The sequence below is a fragment of the Saccoglossus kowalevskii genome, chromosome 3, assembly GCF_978046115.1.
Source record: "Saccoglossus kowalevskii chromosome 3, keSacKowa6.1, whole genome shotgun sequence".
In the NCBI taxonomy this organism is placed as follows: Eukaryota; Metazoa; Hemichordata; class Enteropneusta; family Harrimaniidae; genus Saccoglossus; species Saccoglossus kowalevskii.
In genome coordinates, this window is record NC_140643.1 from 28568349 (window position 1) to 28583389 (window position 15041).

Genomic DNA, 15041 nt, shown 5'->3' on the forward strand with positions numbered 1-15041 from the left:
CGGCAACCCACTAACTTCAGAGTCGGCGAACGTTCGTTCTGCTGAGGGTTGCTTTCCCCAGACAGGAACCAAACCTTTCACTAAGTGTTCATCTGATACAATTCAGTTGTCTTGAACCACCACAGGCACTTTTTATATAGACATTTCAAATAAAGTACAGGTAGACATCAGATTTTTCACTTCGGACGCATCTCAATTTTCCACGAGAAACTTGTATACTGATCAAGGCGCAACAGTAAGTTGGCACAAATAGTCCACCCATGAATCGTACATATTAATTCGAAGCAAGCACTAAAACGTCTTTCTATAGCTAAACCAGATATTAGGGTTTAATTTCAAATAAACAATACCAATGTACCAATTAACTTATAGTTGAATGATACAAAATCTGTTGGCGGATGCATACAACAGTGATCCACTTTCACCGGAAATGGCAGTTAATGAAAAGTACGCCACTAACGACTGATATAGGGCGCCATTTGTTTTCATAGCGCTTCTGTAACTATTCAAATGCATCGAACACAATACACAAAAATAACACTACTTTTTATAGTCTACATCTTTCCCCTGGCACAGAGAAGGCTGCCTCAGCCGTAACACCACATACAAATGTGTGACCATTGGATAACAATACAAATAGTTCATCAAAACAGTACCACCCTTACATGCGTCACCTTCGCTGTGGGGTAAACCAAGTACCTCACAGTTCCAGTTCACATGAAATATTGTGTCACATTAAGCTCTGACCCAGCAGCCACACCACTTGCACCAAAGCGGGATGCCAGCGACTGTTGCCACATAGATGCCAAGTTACAGTAGACGGTCTTGTCCAGTATGAGTTCACAACAAGGCAGCTCATGTAGCATCTCCTGCAACAATAAGAAGAAAAGAAGGGAACGACAACTGTCCCCGTTAGTACTCTCTCACACACCTATCGTATACTGATACACTCCACTGATTATATTCATACAACCCAACATACAATCCTTCAACAAATTCATTCAAATCCCATTTCATAACATATGTCTGTCAAGGTTGAGACAGGTGTTTTGTACCCTAAATACTTAGTCATATATAGTTTATTGAAAAACAAGATCATATATTCTAGTCATCTGTAACCAATTCAACACTGGAAAGAAGGTACAAATATTCACTTCCACAAGATAAGCAATGTGCTTCTAATCAGTGTTGCGCAATCCCTGGTACCATTTCCGATTTCATCTGGATACAGTATAGAAGGTAATTGGTGAGCTGCACGAGTTATGCATTGCAGCTAATCTTGTTCATTTTCTCTTCATTCTTATTCCTGATTAAGGTTATGATCGCACTTGATATCTCCTGGTCTCTATTCAGTGAAACCTTCTTCGCAAAACAGTATTGATCATACCCATAACGGAGTGGGGGTCTCCGAGTTCGTGTTGATCTTCTTGGCATATCAGTTTCTTCGCAAATTGCTTCATTACTACTCTGATCACTTTCTATCAGGTTTTCTTCTGTAATTTCATCCTCATTCACTTCCGGATTTCTACTGAAGTTTTCTGGTGTGTTAGCTGACCGTTCACTTCCATCAACTGTTTCTTTGTCACCTACATTACTGGCAGATACATCTCCTTCTGATGCTTCAGTGTCCTCCTGCTGATTTGGAGACACTGACTCATCTATGGCCAAGGGGGAATCAAGACTCAAGGTTTCCCCCCTAGAAGGAACGTCAGACGAGTCATCTATAATAGGACTAGAAATTTCCAATAATGAATTCTTGCTTCCGTGGGCTTTTTCAGAAGATTCTATACTCAATACGTCTTCCACCTGTAGAGATTCAGAATGGGTTACCGTCACAGGATGAGTTCCATGTACGACCGGTTCTGCAACAAATATCCCATCATCTTCTTCATCAGAGTCAGAGACTGAATGCGAGTCATCCTCAACCATATCAACAGTGTCTGGCATTGTTGCCCTTTGTGGATGTTGTACCCGAGGAATTTCTCTTTGATGGGCCAGATATGGAATTGGCAGTGTACTACATGGCAACAATAAGTTGCGGTGAAGTGTCCTCCTCCCGCCACGTCCTTCTGATACAACCACATATACAGGAACATCGGGATTGAGTCTCCTCTCTACCCGGTAAGGTTGAGGATCCCAGCGATCCGCGATTTTATGTTTTCCACGCACACTAACATTCTTAACCAACACTCTGTCACCAGGTCTAAGGACAGCATCCTTAGCTCCACGATCATATCTTTTCTTGTTCTGTGCAGCCTTTTGTGTGGACTTAGCGCTAGCTAACTCATATGCTGTGGCTAATCTTTCCCTCAATTTGTCAGCGTATTCACTGTAGCTACTTGTAATTGTTTTTTCTGGTTGTAAACCTAAGTAAATGTCAATTGGTAACCTTGGTTGCCTTCCATACATAAGGAAATAAGGAGTATACCCAGTGCTACTATTCTCAGTGCAATTGTACGCATGTACAAGTGGTGCGACATACTTCTTCCAATCAGCCTTCTTCTCTGGAGGAAGAGTGCCCAACATGTCTAACAAGGTGCGATTAAACCGTTCACATTTCCCGTTGCCCTGTGGGTGGTAGGGAGAGCTTCTCGTTTTCTGTACACCAACATGTTGACATAGACGCTTGATTAATTTAGATTCAAACTCCCTGCCCTGATCTGAATGCAACTTTTCCGGAAAGCCATAATGAACTAGAAAGTGATTTAACAAATGATCAGCTGTCTGTTTGGCCTTCTGAGAAGTAGTCACAATAGCAACAGCATATCGGGTAAAGTGATCTGTTATAACAAGAACACTATTAGCACCACCTTTCTTATAGTCTTCTATGGAAAGATAATCAATACATACCAACTCCAGTGGTTGTGTAGTTTTGATATTTACTAACGGGGCTTTGACTTGTTGTTCAGTGTGTAGTTTTCGTGCATTACATCTTGGACAGGTTTCTATCTTTTGTTGCACATCACGATACATATCTGGCCAATAAAACCTTGATTGCAATAATTCCAACACCCTGTCTTTACCTAGGTGGCCAACATCATCATGTGTTCCCTTTAATGCTACACCACGGTATTCCGAAGGTACAACCAGTTGGTAATAAGTGTTACCATCTTTATCTAGTCTGGTACGATGCAATACGTTCCATCGAAAACATAGACGTTTCCATTCCCGCAGTCCTTTTCTGACAGACGGTGTCTCATGTTTGGTGGTTTCCGGGCGCGGTGCTTCATTTTGTTTTGCATACCACCTTAATCTTTCTATCTCAGGATCGCGTTCCTGCAAGAATTTCCATTCCTGCATAGTCACTGGAGGCAATGCATGCTTCTCAGGCCATATTGGAGGTTCATCCAGACATTCAGGCACAGCAGTTATGGCGTGGCTCATAGCCTCAACCCATGGATTACCAGCAACTTTGTGAGCTTGGCAAAATGCCTGCATGTCCCCAGCTGACATCTGTACTTCCCCTCTAGTCTCTTCAATAATACCCTGGTCAACAGCGTGAGGCATCCTTGAGAGGCCATCAGCATCTCCGTTCTTTTTACCAGATCTATAAACCAACTTGAAATTATATGCACTCAAAGCAGCCAACCACCTATGTCCAGTGGCGTCCAATTTGGCAGTGGTGTTTACATATGTAAGGGGGTTGTTGTCTGTTAATACAACAAACTCATTCCCATACAAATAATCGTGCATCTTTTGAGTAACTGCCCATTTTAAGGCCAAAAATTCAAGCTTATGAGCAGGATAATTTTGCTCACTGCGGGATAGTGCACGACTAGCATACATGATCACCTTCTTGTCTTTACCATGTCCCTGGTACAATACAGCCCCCAACCCTATAAAGCTAGCATCTGTATGCAACTCGAAAGGCTGAGTGTAATCCGCATAGGCCAGGATTGGGGCACTAGTTAACTTGTCAATTATGGTATCAAAAGCTGTTTGACAGGCTTCAGTCCACACAAATTCCGGCAGCTTAACCTTCTGGGCTTTCTTACTACTCCTTCGTCTTCTTGTCGGCAACCCAGCAGTTAAGTCAGTGAGCGGTTTGACAATTCCCGCATACCCTTTCACAAAACGTCGAAAATACCCAGCAAAACCAAGAAACCTACGGACTTCCCTAATATTTGTAGGTATTCGCCATTCCTTGAGCGCTCTTGTCTTCTCTGGGTCTGTGCCAACCCCATCTTCTGAAACTATATGGCCCAAATACTTAACCTGTTGTTGCAACAACTGACATTTACTAGCTTTAATCTTAAGCCCCTTCTCTTCCAATCTGTCAAGTACCATCTTCAATCTTTTCAGATGTTCATCAAAGGTCTTGCTAAACACAATTATATCGTCAAGATATACCAAACAAATGTTGAAATTTAAGTCCCCCAAACACTTCTCCATACACCTTTGGAAAGTGGCAGGGCTACCAGTCAATCCCATACTCATACGCAGACACTCATAATGTCCTAGTGGGGTTACAAATGCCGTCTTTTCAATATCTTCGGGTGCCATATCCAATTGCCAGTACCCCGCCTTTAGGTCAATGGATGAAAACCATCGAGCACCATGAAGCACATCCAAACTCTCTTCGATACGAGGGAGCGGATAAGAATCTCTGATTGTTCTCTCATTTAACTTTCGATAATCGATGCACAATCTCAGCTTATTGTCACGTTTGCGGACAAGAACAACTGGTGCAGCCCAAGGGCTATGTGATTCTCTGATCACATTACTCTCTAACATACCACGCAAGACCTGTCGAGCTTCCTCATACATTCCAGGTGGAATCCTCCGGTGTCGCTCTCTGATCGGTTCATTGCTCATCAACCTAATGTGATGTTGTTCTTCTGTACAATGTCCCAAATCATTGTCATGTCTAGAAAAGACAGATGATTTGTTTTCCAGTAGCTGATGAACCTGCTGCATTTGTGTTTCTGTTATGGGTGATTCTGACATATCAAACTCAACCCCGGGATGGATTGATATCCTTCTGGTTGCTCGCAGCGTCACTGGTGGTTGGTTCTGTAGTTGTTTTTGCAATTCTGAATCCAGTTCATCAGGTTTTCCAATCCATGTGACTGCATATGCCCTTGCTAACAACTGTCCGGGTCTGATTGTGATTCGTCGCGTGGACGTATTATGGAGACAGACTGGCACTCGAGATTTGCCTTGCATACACTTCAACACTGCTGTTGTTGGTTTAATCACAACACCGCCAGTCTTCATTGGACGAGGTTCTACGGCCACAACAAATTGATCACCAGGCGGACCCTTTTTAGTACGACCCCACATAATCATAGCATGCTGTGGTTCCATTTGAACAGGATGTTTTGTCATAGCATGCACATTACCAATGTCACCTCGAACGCCAACAAACTTGTCACGATCATCCAGTCTTTGAAAAGCTTTCTGCATCACGGCTGAAATGCGCATATAACGTGCTTTCCCTTTTCCTCCAGTATATGGCTTAGCTTTGTATAGACCCAATAAATTGGTTCCCACCGTCACTGGTACCTCTCTGTTATAGTCATCATTTCCCACCACCAACGCTGGAATGATACTTTCTTGTGTATCTCCAAAGACATGTCTAGGGAATGACATTCGCACTTCAATAAACCCAAGGAAAGGCACTGGCTGTCCATTGGCTCCTGTCACAGTTAATTGTTCTTCTATGGCCCGGATTGGCAGTTTTGACAAGTGCTGATCATAAAAGTTCTTGCAAATGGTTGTAACCTGTGAACCTGTATCGACCAGACAACAGCAAGTTATACCTTCTACAAACATTTCCTCTTCTTCTGGATCTCCAACCAAATGTCCTCTGCGCGTTTGTACCATGACACATCGATTTTCATTCTTGACTTGCTTTCTTGATTGGGCAGACCTCGATTGGTCCTGAGATCTTTCTTTTGTGTTTTGTTTGGGTTTTGGACATTTATTTGACTTATGGCCTTCTTCCTTGCAATTGTAGCAGCGAATGGGGGCTTTCTTGGGCTCAGAACACTCGCGTGCGATGTGGCCTTCGAGTCCACAATTGTAGCATCTCCATGACCTAGTCTTGTGATCATCATGTGATTGTGAGTGATCAATCTCACTTGGGGTCACGCCTGCTCCAGTCTGTTCTAGTTTCTGAATCTGTTCGTTTTGTCGACGACTCTCCAGTTCCAGTTTCTTCAGGGTTTCTGTAACTGTTACCATACCCTCAACACACAGTTTCATCATTTTCATTACCTCTGTGTCTGGTCCAGTATTGGTCTCTTCATCAGGAAGTACTGTTAGTGCTCGTCCAGTGGCTGACCTTTTATACGTACTACTCATTGTTGTTCTATCTTTCACCTCCTGTTCAGCACTCATTACATGCCTCTTCATTTCTTCAAATGTAGTACACAGTGCTTTCATTGGTCGAGCGATATCAACAACTCTGTCCTCTCGAATATTTTGCCAGAATACAGTCCTCAGGGCTTCATCAACTGCTGATTCTTTTATACCTCCCCGCCTTTTAACAATATGGATGCTCCTTTCAAGTCTGTCAGCAAATTCTGCTATAGTCTCTCCCTCTTTCTGGCGACTGTCTCGATAAAAGCGTTCTAATAAAACAGGGCCTTTTTCCATCTCCCCAAAACTGCTCTCAAGTTTATTTATGATTTCTTTTACGGATGCATCACGTGGTAGTGTTTCAAGTTTCCATGCTGCACGCCCCTTCAATGACCGTCTTACTGCTGGCAGAAGTATGCTGTGAGGGTATGTTCCCGATTCCAACAAGACCTCCACATGGTCTTTCCATATCTCAAATTCAGCATCCCCTTTTCTAGATGGGTCTCCTGAAAATGTATCCAACCTTGGAGACTGGTACATGCCTGCAGCCCAACCTGGATGCAATTGCATAACGTTTTGATCATAGCCGTAATTTGCTGGGCCATGCAAGTTGTCCCTGGCAGTGTAATATTCATTGCCATTCTCACTGCATGGTCTCTGCGTTCCCCTGTATAATGACGCATTAGCTTCTCTGCCTATGACTGATGGGTTCTGGGGAATATGAGGAGTGTCCTTCAACCCATCCTCACTAGTATTTCGCCTATCGCCCAATTCCCGAGACCGACTACGAGATCTAGAACTGCTCGATGGAGAAAAAGAACGACCGCGATACGTCTTAGGTGTCACACGAACATCAAAACCGGTTTTGTGGCTTTCATCAGCGGCACGGGTTGCATGTTCCGGATGCATAGATGGGAGCTGAACGTCTCTCAAGACCCCCAGGGGCTCAGTAGTTCCCCATCTATCTAAAGTTGCCCAGTACTGACCACGCCCTCTACCTTTTCTTGAGGGAAAAACCCCAGTAGGCTCTGACCAGACCCCTTCTGCACGCTTTGGAACTGCCCCACTTGTAGGAGTGACCATTGGCCCACTAATCTCTGGCATGCTATCATCCACGTGCTCAGCCATAATACTATACATACACACAGTGAAGGAGCAATCTCACTCTCACACACACAAATTTCTGTAATTGTTCCTACCTTAATTAATATGCTGAACCAATCACCACTGCTACTCTTGAAATTCGCTTTCTTCAAATAAAGAAGCACTTGGTTTGCAGGAAGTCTGCCAACATAAGCACCATGCAGCTCCAGTACCGTCCACCGCCAGATCGCAAATGCCTTTAACCCCGGAACAGAGCAAAATGTGTACACACTTGTTGCCCTCTCCCTAATTTCCACTTGTACGATACCAACACACGAGAGCGAAACAGAATTCCAAGCCCCACGTTGGGCGCCAATTTTTGTAGCCTGGACTCACCCGGCACGAGTCCATACACAAAATAAATACAGTTTCCGAACTAGTTGACCACGCAATTTCCACTGGGCTCGCGGAATTCGTAGTTGGTATACCTACGCAGTACAAGTAAGAGTCTTAGGGGAGAACAACAAACACACTAACACAGGTATCTGTTTAAAGACAACATGAACTTCTATTCAATACTCAATAAATGAAGTTACACTCCTCTCATTAAGTGTCATAACTTGATATATCCAAAAGATTAAACTCCCTAACTAATGCACGTGCACAAATAAATCCTGGATACCTACTAATGATCCCTAACAACTACACTATATTACTGATCATTACAGTGAAAGTGAATCAGTAAGTCAACAGTAAAAGTTAACAATTATGTAGTTCCTTACAATGTGTAACAATCTCTGACCAACAAAGTTCTAATAATAATGTACTAACAGTAATGCAATAATTATCATGCACAGCAATCCCCACAAGTAAGGCCAAGCAATGCACCGTAATCACTTATAGTAATGTTCAACAGTAGTGTAACGATAATACATCATAAATGCTATCAATAATATTTAACAATGGTGTGACAATACACTGTAACTGGTAACAGTAATATTTAACAGTAGTGTGACAATACACCGTAACTGGTAACAGTAATATTTAACAGTAGTGTGACAATACACCGTAACTGGTAACAGTAATATTTAACAGTAGTGTGACAATACCCCGTAACTGCTAACAGTAATATTTAACAATAGTGTGACAATACACCGTAACTGCTAACAGTAATATTCTTTAACGGTAGTCAGCGTGATAATAAGGTCACAGATGTATATCAAGCTTCTCCTTGTAAGTTGTAATATATAGTTCGACAACACTGCCGATGAGCATAATAGATGACGTGGGTTTCACAGAATCAACGAATAGCGACCACCCAAAGTTAAATCAGTATGTGAATAAAATTGATATGGGCGTTATCATACTGCCGCTATCAATGGATGCAATGTCCGATGCACTTCAATGTGACTTCATAGAACAGAAGTTTTATTGATACATACGATTGACCACCGCTGCTGCTGGCTCCCTATTTGCCGCCGAGTTGTCAGTCCTTGGTTAATTACATCACTGGTGTGTTGCCATCTTGGAATCTTCCGACGCGGCAACCCACTAACTTCAGAGTCGGCGAACGTTCGTTCTGCTGAGGGTTGCTTTCCCCAGACAGGAACCAAACCTTTCACTAAGTGTTCATCTGATACAATTCAGTTGTCTTGAACCACCACAGGCACTTTTTATATAGACATTTCAAATAAAGTACAGGTAGACATCAGATTTTTCACTTCGGACGCATCTCAATTTTCCACGAGAAACTTGTATACTGATCAAGGCGCAACAGTAAGTTGGCACAAATAGTCCACCCATGAATCGTACATATTAATTCGAAGCAAGCACTAAAACGTCTTTCTATAGCTAAACCAGATATTAGGGTTTAATTTCAAATAAACAATACCAATGTACCAATTAACTTATAGTTGAATGATACAAAATCTGTTGGCGGATGCATACAACAGTGATCCACTTTCACCGGAAATGGCAGTTAATGAAAAGTACGCCACTAACGACTGATATAGGGCGCCATTTGTTTTCATAGCGCTTCTGTAACTATTCAAATGCATCGAACACAATACACAAAAATAACACTACTTTTTATAGTCTACACATACTATATGAGAACGGATATTGTTAAGCTTTTTAAGTCTTCACTACTGATATGCGAATGACTTGTACTATGGATTATCTGACTCAATGATTAATTCCAAAACTGGTATGGATGTTAAAGGCAGTGATGGTATGGTGTTTACACATCATTTTAATGACGTTCTGAAATAATACAAAATGTTAAATACTTTAATAATATTCTTCAGTTCATTCAAGTCCTTAACAAACACATTTGATGGTTACATTATATGCAAAACGGGAGTTTAGCACGTACAACTTAAAGGTGGAAAACAAAAATATGGAATACAAGAAATGGAGAAATAAATCGTTCGAAAAACAAATGGAAAGGATCATAATACGTAGTGAAGAATACTTGTGGAGGGAGTGCACAGGACAATAAATACCCAATTGCCACAATGAAGCATCTTATCATCAAGAAATTTCAGTCTGTGCAAATTATTGAATTCCGAAGACCTGTCATGTTTGAGTGGGGGTGGATTGCGTCAGGTGAACTTCAGAATGTGGGTTTGTACAGTTATGGTAATTTTAGTTTTCGGCCTATATTTCTCCATTGACACGGACAGATCATTTGAAAACTAGTAGCACGTATGTAACTATATGTATTATAGAGCACATATCGAGCGAACGGCGTCGTGACGACCATCTACTAGTGAAATAGATCACAGATATGCGTTAACGTTCACGGAACCATCATTTCATAAATAAGACTTATTTTAAGTATGGTTCGTCACGTTATCTCAGAGTAATATCCTCACCTAAGATTAGCATTTTATAAAAGGCGAAGACGAAGGGCTGAGTGTCAGTTACAAGATGCTGGCCGTTGGGTTGCCACTAACGAATTATATCACGACAAACCGACGCAAAAAGATGAATAAATGCAGAAACTACCTCGTGTCATTGACGGAAGTGGAGCGTTATCATTTACATAAAACACAAAAGGTTCTATTCAGAGCTTTGTCATACTGAAAAATTGAAACGTGACAGCGAATACATTCTTCAGACGTCTTTATTTGTATAGCCATCCTCATCATTTCCTTCACGGAGTAAGGGGTTATATAATAGAAAACCATCGGATAGTCTGTGGCTTAGAATCACCAAGGACCACAGGTCCGATGCGATTCTAAAGCTAGAAACTTCAAGGTAAGGGGGTTCTACGACTCAAACCATGCACACACATACAAAAACAATGATAATTGGCCCATTTTATTCCGAACACCTCTAATTATAAAGTACCCGCACGTTACCAGCAAGTTAGTCAGAACCACTGCCGATATTTGTCCCCTTTGTTGGAATAATCGATAAACATTTGCATATTAGTAACATATGCATTGTGTGTGAAACATACCCGTATGTACATGACATGGCACGTCTGATCACAATTTTTCACCACCAAAAAAAAAAACGGGCTGATGTTCGGATGAATTCGACGAGGATTTCTAGAACTTTCTCCTACTTAATTTTCAGAACTACAACCGACTGGTTTTACAATTACCTCAAGATGGTTCTAGAATCTACGGACCATCACCTTACTTTGCGGTTATTCCCCTATATATAATACAATAGTGTGACGTCATAAGTGTGGTTTGAAGGACTCCCATTAGCAAATTCATGTTTCGAACCAAGCTAAGCTATTTTTTTTTTCAGTGGTTTTTCAAAAAAAATCTCAACCTTAGCACTTTAGGAGTTTAAAAGTGACAGACACTAAGATATATGCAAATTACTAATCTACATATGAGCCGAAGCAGCCAGTGTTACTGATATGCTCATATGATGTGGCAATTAATCTACATAGAGGCAAAATGCCAAGTGTGTCGTCACATAAATAAACACAGGGCCAAGACATATGATTACATGTCCAAGAGTGGTATAAGTATAAGTGACACCACGGGCCGGAAGGGTAACCTGAAACAGGTCCCCAAATTATCTTGGTGTTACCTGTTTATACACCGGTTTCTTCAATTTTTATTAAAGAAGTTTAATAATTTCCCCCGTCCGTTGACACTAATCACTCAGCAGCCAAGACCACGCCTGCTTTACGACTTCACGGCTCAAAATACCTTCTCAATAACAACACTGGTGCTATCATGACAAAAGCTTTACACGGCTTGTTTTTTTTTTATTACTGCCGAAATTCACCAGCTCTGTCGCTACCGCTGATTGGCCACTCGTACTGTCAATGACTTGGCTGTGTTAATTATATTGTGACTACAGGGATATTGGGGTCTTGAATCTAATATGTGATTACCGCTACTGGCTATTTGATACGCTCATTACTTGGAACATATGTGTACATGATATATAAATTAACATGACTTGCCTCGCAATGTACACAGAAGCACGGATGACATGTTAAATATGGTTGACGGATTGGTATGTAAATAACATGTGATACTTGTAATTGCAATTGTCGCATTTCACATTTTTGAGGACAACGTCAGTAAACTGTTCGTAACTGGCGGCATTTGACATAACTTCAAAGCGTAACTTCCTAAAATATACTAAATAGCCTTATACGACCCCGGTGATCTGAATATTCACGAAATCGGGATAACGTTGACTTTCATGGAACGCGATGGCGTAAAACATAAACTCCAAATTAAATGTCCAGTGTTAGTCATGCGACTATTGAAATAATTACCAATAAATAGTTAGAGGTACTATTTGATTGATTATGTAAATTCTATTTTGAATTAATATGATACAATTCAAAAGATTTGTATGAAGCTGAATTCAACAAGTTTGTTGCAAAACATTGTGGGAAAGATTTTGAGGTGGACAAATACAGTGAATTTCATGTAGACACCTCCTCGTACGTAAATTCTAGAAGTTAAATCATTTCGAACCTCCCTTGTCTAATTTTTAGTAGATTTTGCTAACGTTTTTACATCAAATGGTTCATTAATATGCTATGAAAACTCCGTTTTCGTTTCTTCTGCCAAATACTTAACAGTATTTAGCAAATTGGCCAAAGCGCTTAAAACATTTTCTCATGCGTTCCCGCGATTTGGTGATAAGCTTTGAAACGTTAACGTGACAGGGCAAAGTCAAACACTGTCTCATGAATAGAATGCAACAATGTATGTGTGTATTGCTTCGAGGGCACAATAACCAGCATGCATATCTAATTAATACAATTCTATTTCATCGCCTTCTCTGGTGAATTCCAAGGAATTGTCTGTCGTTCGAGCAGAGCCCCAGGGCAAATATACGTATTAGTAGAATATAGATCAATATATATTTAATTTAAGCCAATGAGTATGTACCCCGGGCCACAGACCCTCTGAGGAACTGTTCCAAGGCGTATGATGTATGAACAAGACGAATATTTGTTGACCTAATATATTTACCACGCGTTTTTGTTGATAGCAGCGGATAATGTTCTCCGAGTACGTTGTTTTGTAATTGATTAACCCCAGCCATTCGTATCGGATCATGCACTTAACAATACATTGACAGTTATAGATCTATTCCCAAGCTGGTGCCACAGACCTCAATGATAGATGGGATCAGGTTACGGTTGGATTCTTTATCTAGATTCACTCACTGGTGTATAATATTCTGAACTAGCCAACATACTATGAGACCCAGTTCCACACCAAATCAATACAGTAGGAATGTGGAGTCAAATTATTAATACTACCTGGTTTTTAAATATTACTGGTTATGGATATTATGTCGCCACTGATGGCGCTTTTCGGTATTGAAACGTTAAACAACCTATCATAATGCACATCAAATGGAGAGTATACTCGGCTCAGTATTCCTGTGTCCCCGAGTATATACTAAATATCGTTGAGAGCAGCCTAACACACATAAACTGCAACAAGTACTGTACCGCATGGAACAGAGGCGGAGTATAGGGGAAACGTTTTCATTCACTTGGTTCTATATTTCACCTGGCTACTGTAAAAGGAATAATTATTCAATGGGTTTTAATTTTGCTTATTTCGCTGACTGGAAAATGCATTAATGTAAAATTTAGCATAGACCACACATTATTTAAATGTAAAAACCACTGAATATGCCTGAAATTTTAAATCAGTGAAATTTAAACCCTGTGAAAATTAGTCATTTTACAGTATTTGATTTCTCAGCAAACCACGCAAACACCTGCAATTGAAATATCTGAATATGTTGTATCAAGCAAACACCGCCTCTACCACAACCATTCGACGTACTTATAACAAATATACATTATATACGTGATTTTTTTTCTTTAAAAACGTGGCTGGTCATTCTGTTAACGTGACGAAAACTTGAACGTGTGTTAACACGATTGCAAAACAGCGTGGAAATATGTTCCACATATGAGCGCATGCGTACCGTACCGTGGCGCTCTTCAGTCATTTATTGATGACACCATTGAATTAATTTTCTTCAAATGATACTTTGATAGTTGATAAAGTCGTTTGGGGCATTGCATATAGCAACTGAGGCAAATGTAATGTTGTTCTCAGTCTTGTTCTGAAAATCAGAATCGTTTCTACAAATTCGAAGTAAATGAAGTAGCTGTGAAAATAGATTAGGCGTTTTAAATAGAAAAAACCTAACGACTGGAAAGAGCAGTTATTAATTCATCCTGACCAGAGTGGATAATTGAATCCGAAAGTGTATAATCTTCACAGCGCTTAATAACTCGTGTTATTCAGTGTAGTATAGCAATAAAAAAGGAGCTAATAAATAGTACGTATATAATTACTAAGATTTTCAGCCCAGTGACTATGAGGAAATCACTATTTACTGCCAAGGACATTTTAAAGAGGTGCATGCGCATGCGTCCCATATAGTGACCCCAACCAATCGCGAGTGTACAAAAAGTAGGGTCTCAGGCGTAGGCAGAACGTGAAAAGCGTTGTGAAACTTGATTTTAGAAAGAAATTTAACGTAGTAATCACAATTTATAGATCAACGTTTAATCAAATGAAAGGTTCTTCTGCTTAGAACTTGAATACATCATTAATGATCGAACCAGAATAACGGGAAGGGGTGGTTTGGTTTAACAATATTCTCATTGCTATTTTCCTGCGTAATATAAACACTTCAATGTACCCTTCCTACCACGCATGTAATCGAAAAATCTTGGTATGGAATTTATTACATCGTTTTCACGACAGCATTTTTGCGGAGCCCAACGGCTAGCTCGAGCCGAGTTCGGCCCCGATAAATTTTCGGGTTGAGTTCAGATAGACTGGGCCATTGTGTCAACACAGGTGGCGCTATTCTTGGTTTGCGATTGATCTGCGTGTCAATGGACTGGGCCCGAAATGGCCCTGACCATGTAAACGCATCGGAGCTGGAATGATCCCTCTTTTGCCTTCCATTCAAATCATGTCATCCCAGGAGTCAATATCGTTTGTAAAGTTCGTTGCAGAAACTCGAAGATGAATGAACTGAAGTGCCACCCCTCCCCAATCGCGAAAATACGTGTTGTTCGTCGGCAGTGATTGGCACAAATCGTTTGCTGCATTCTTACTTTCCACCCTTTTCTCAAGAATCATAGGTCCTGTCATGACAGAAAATCCATGACTTGGGAT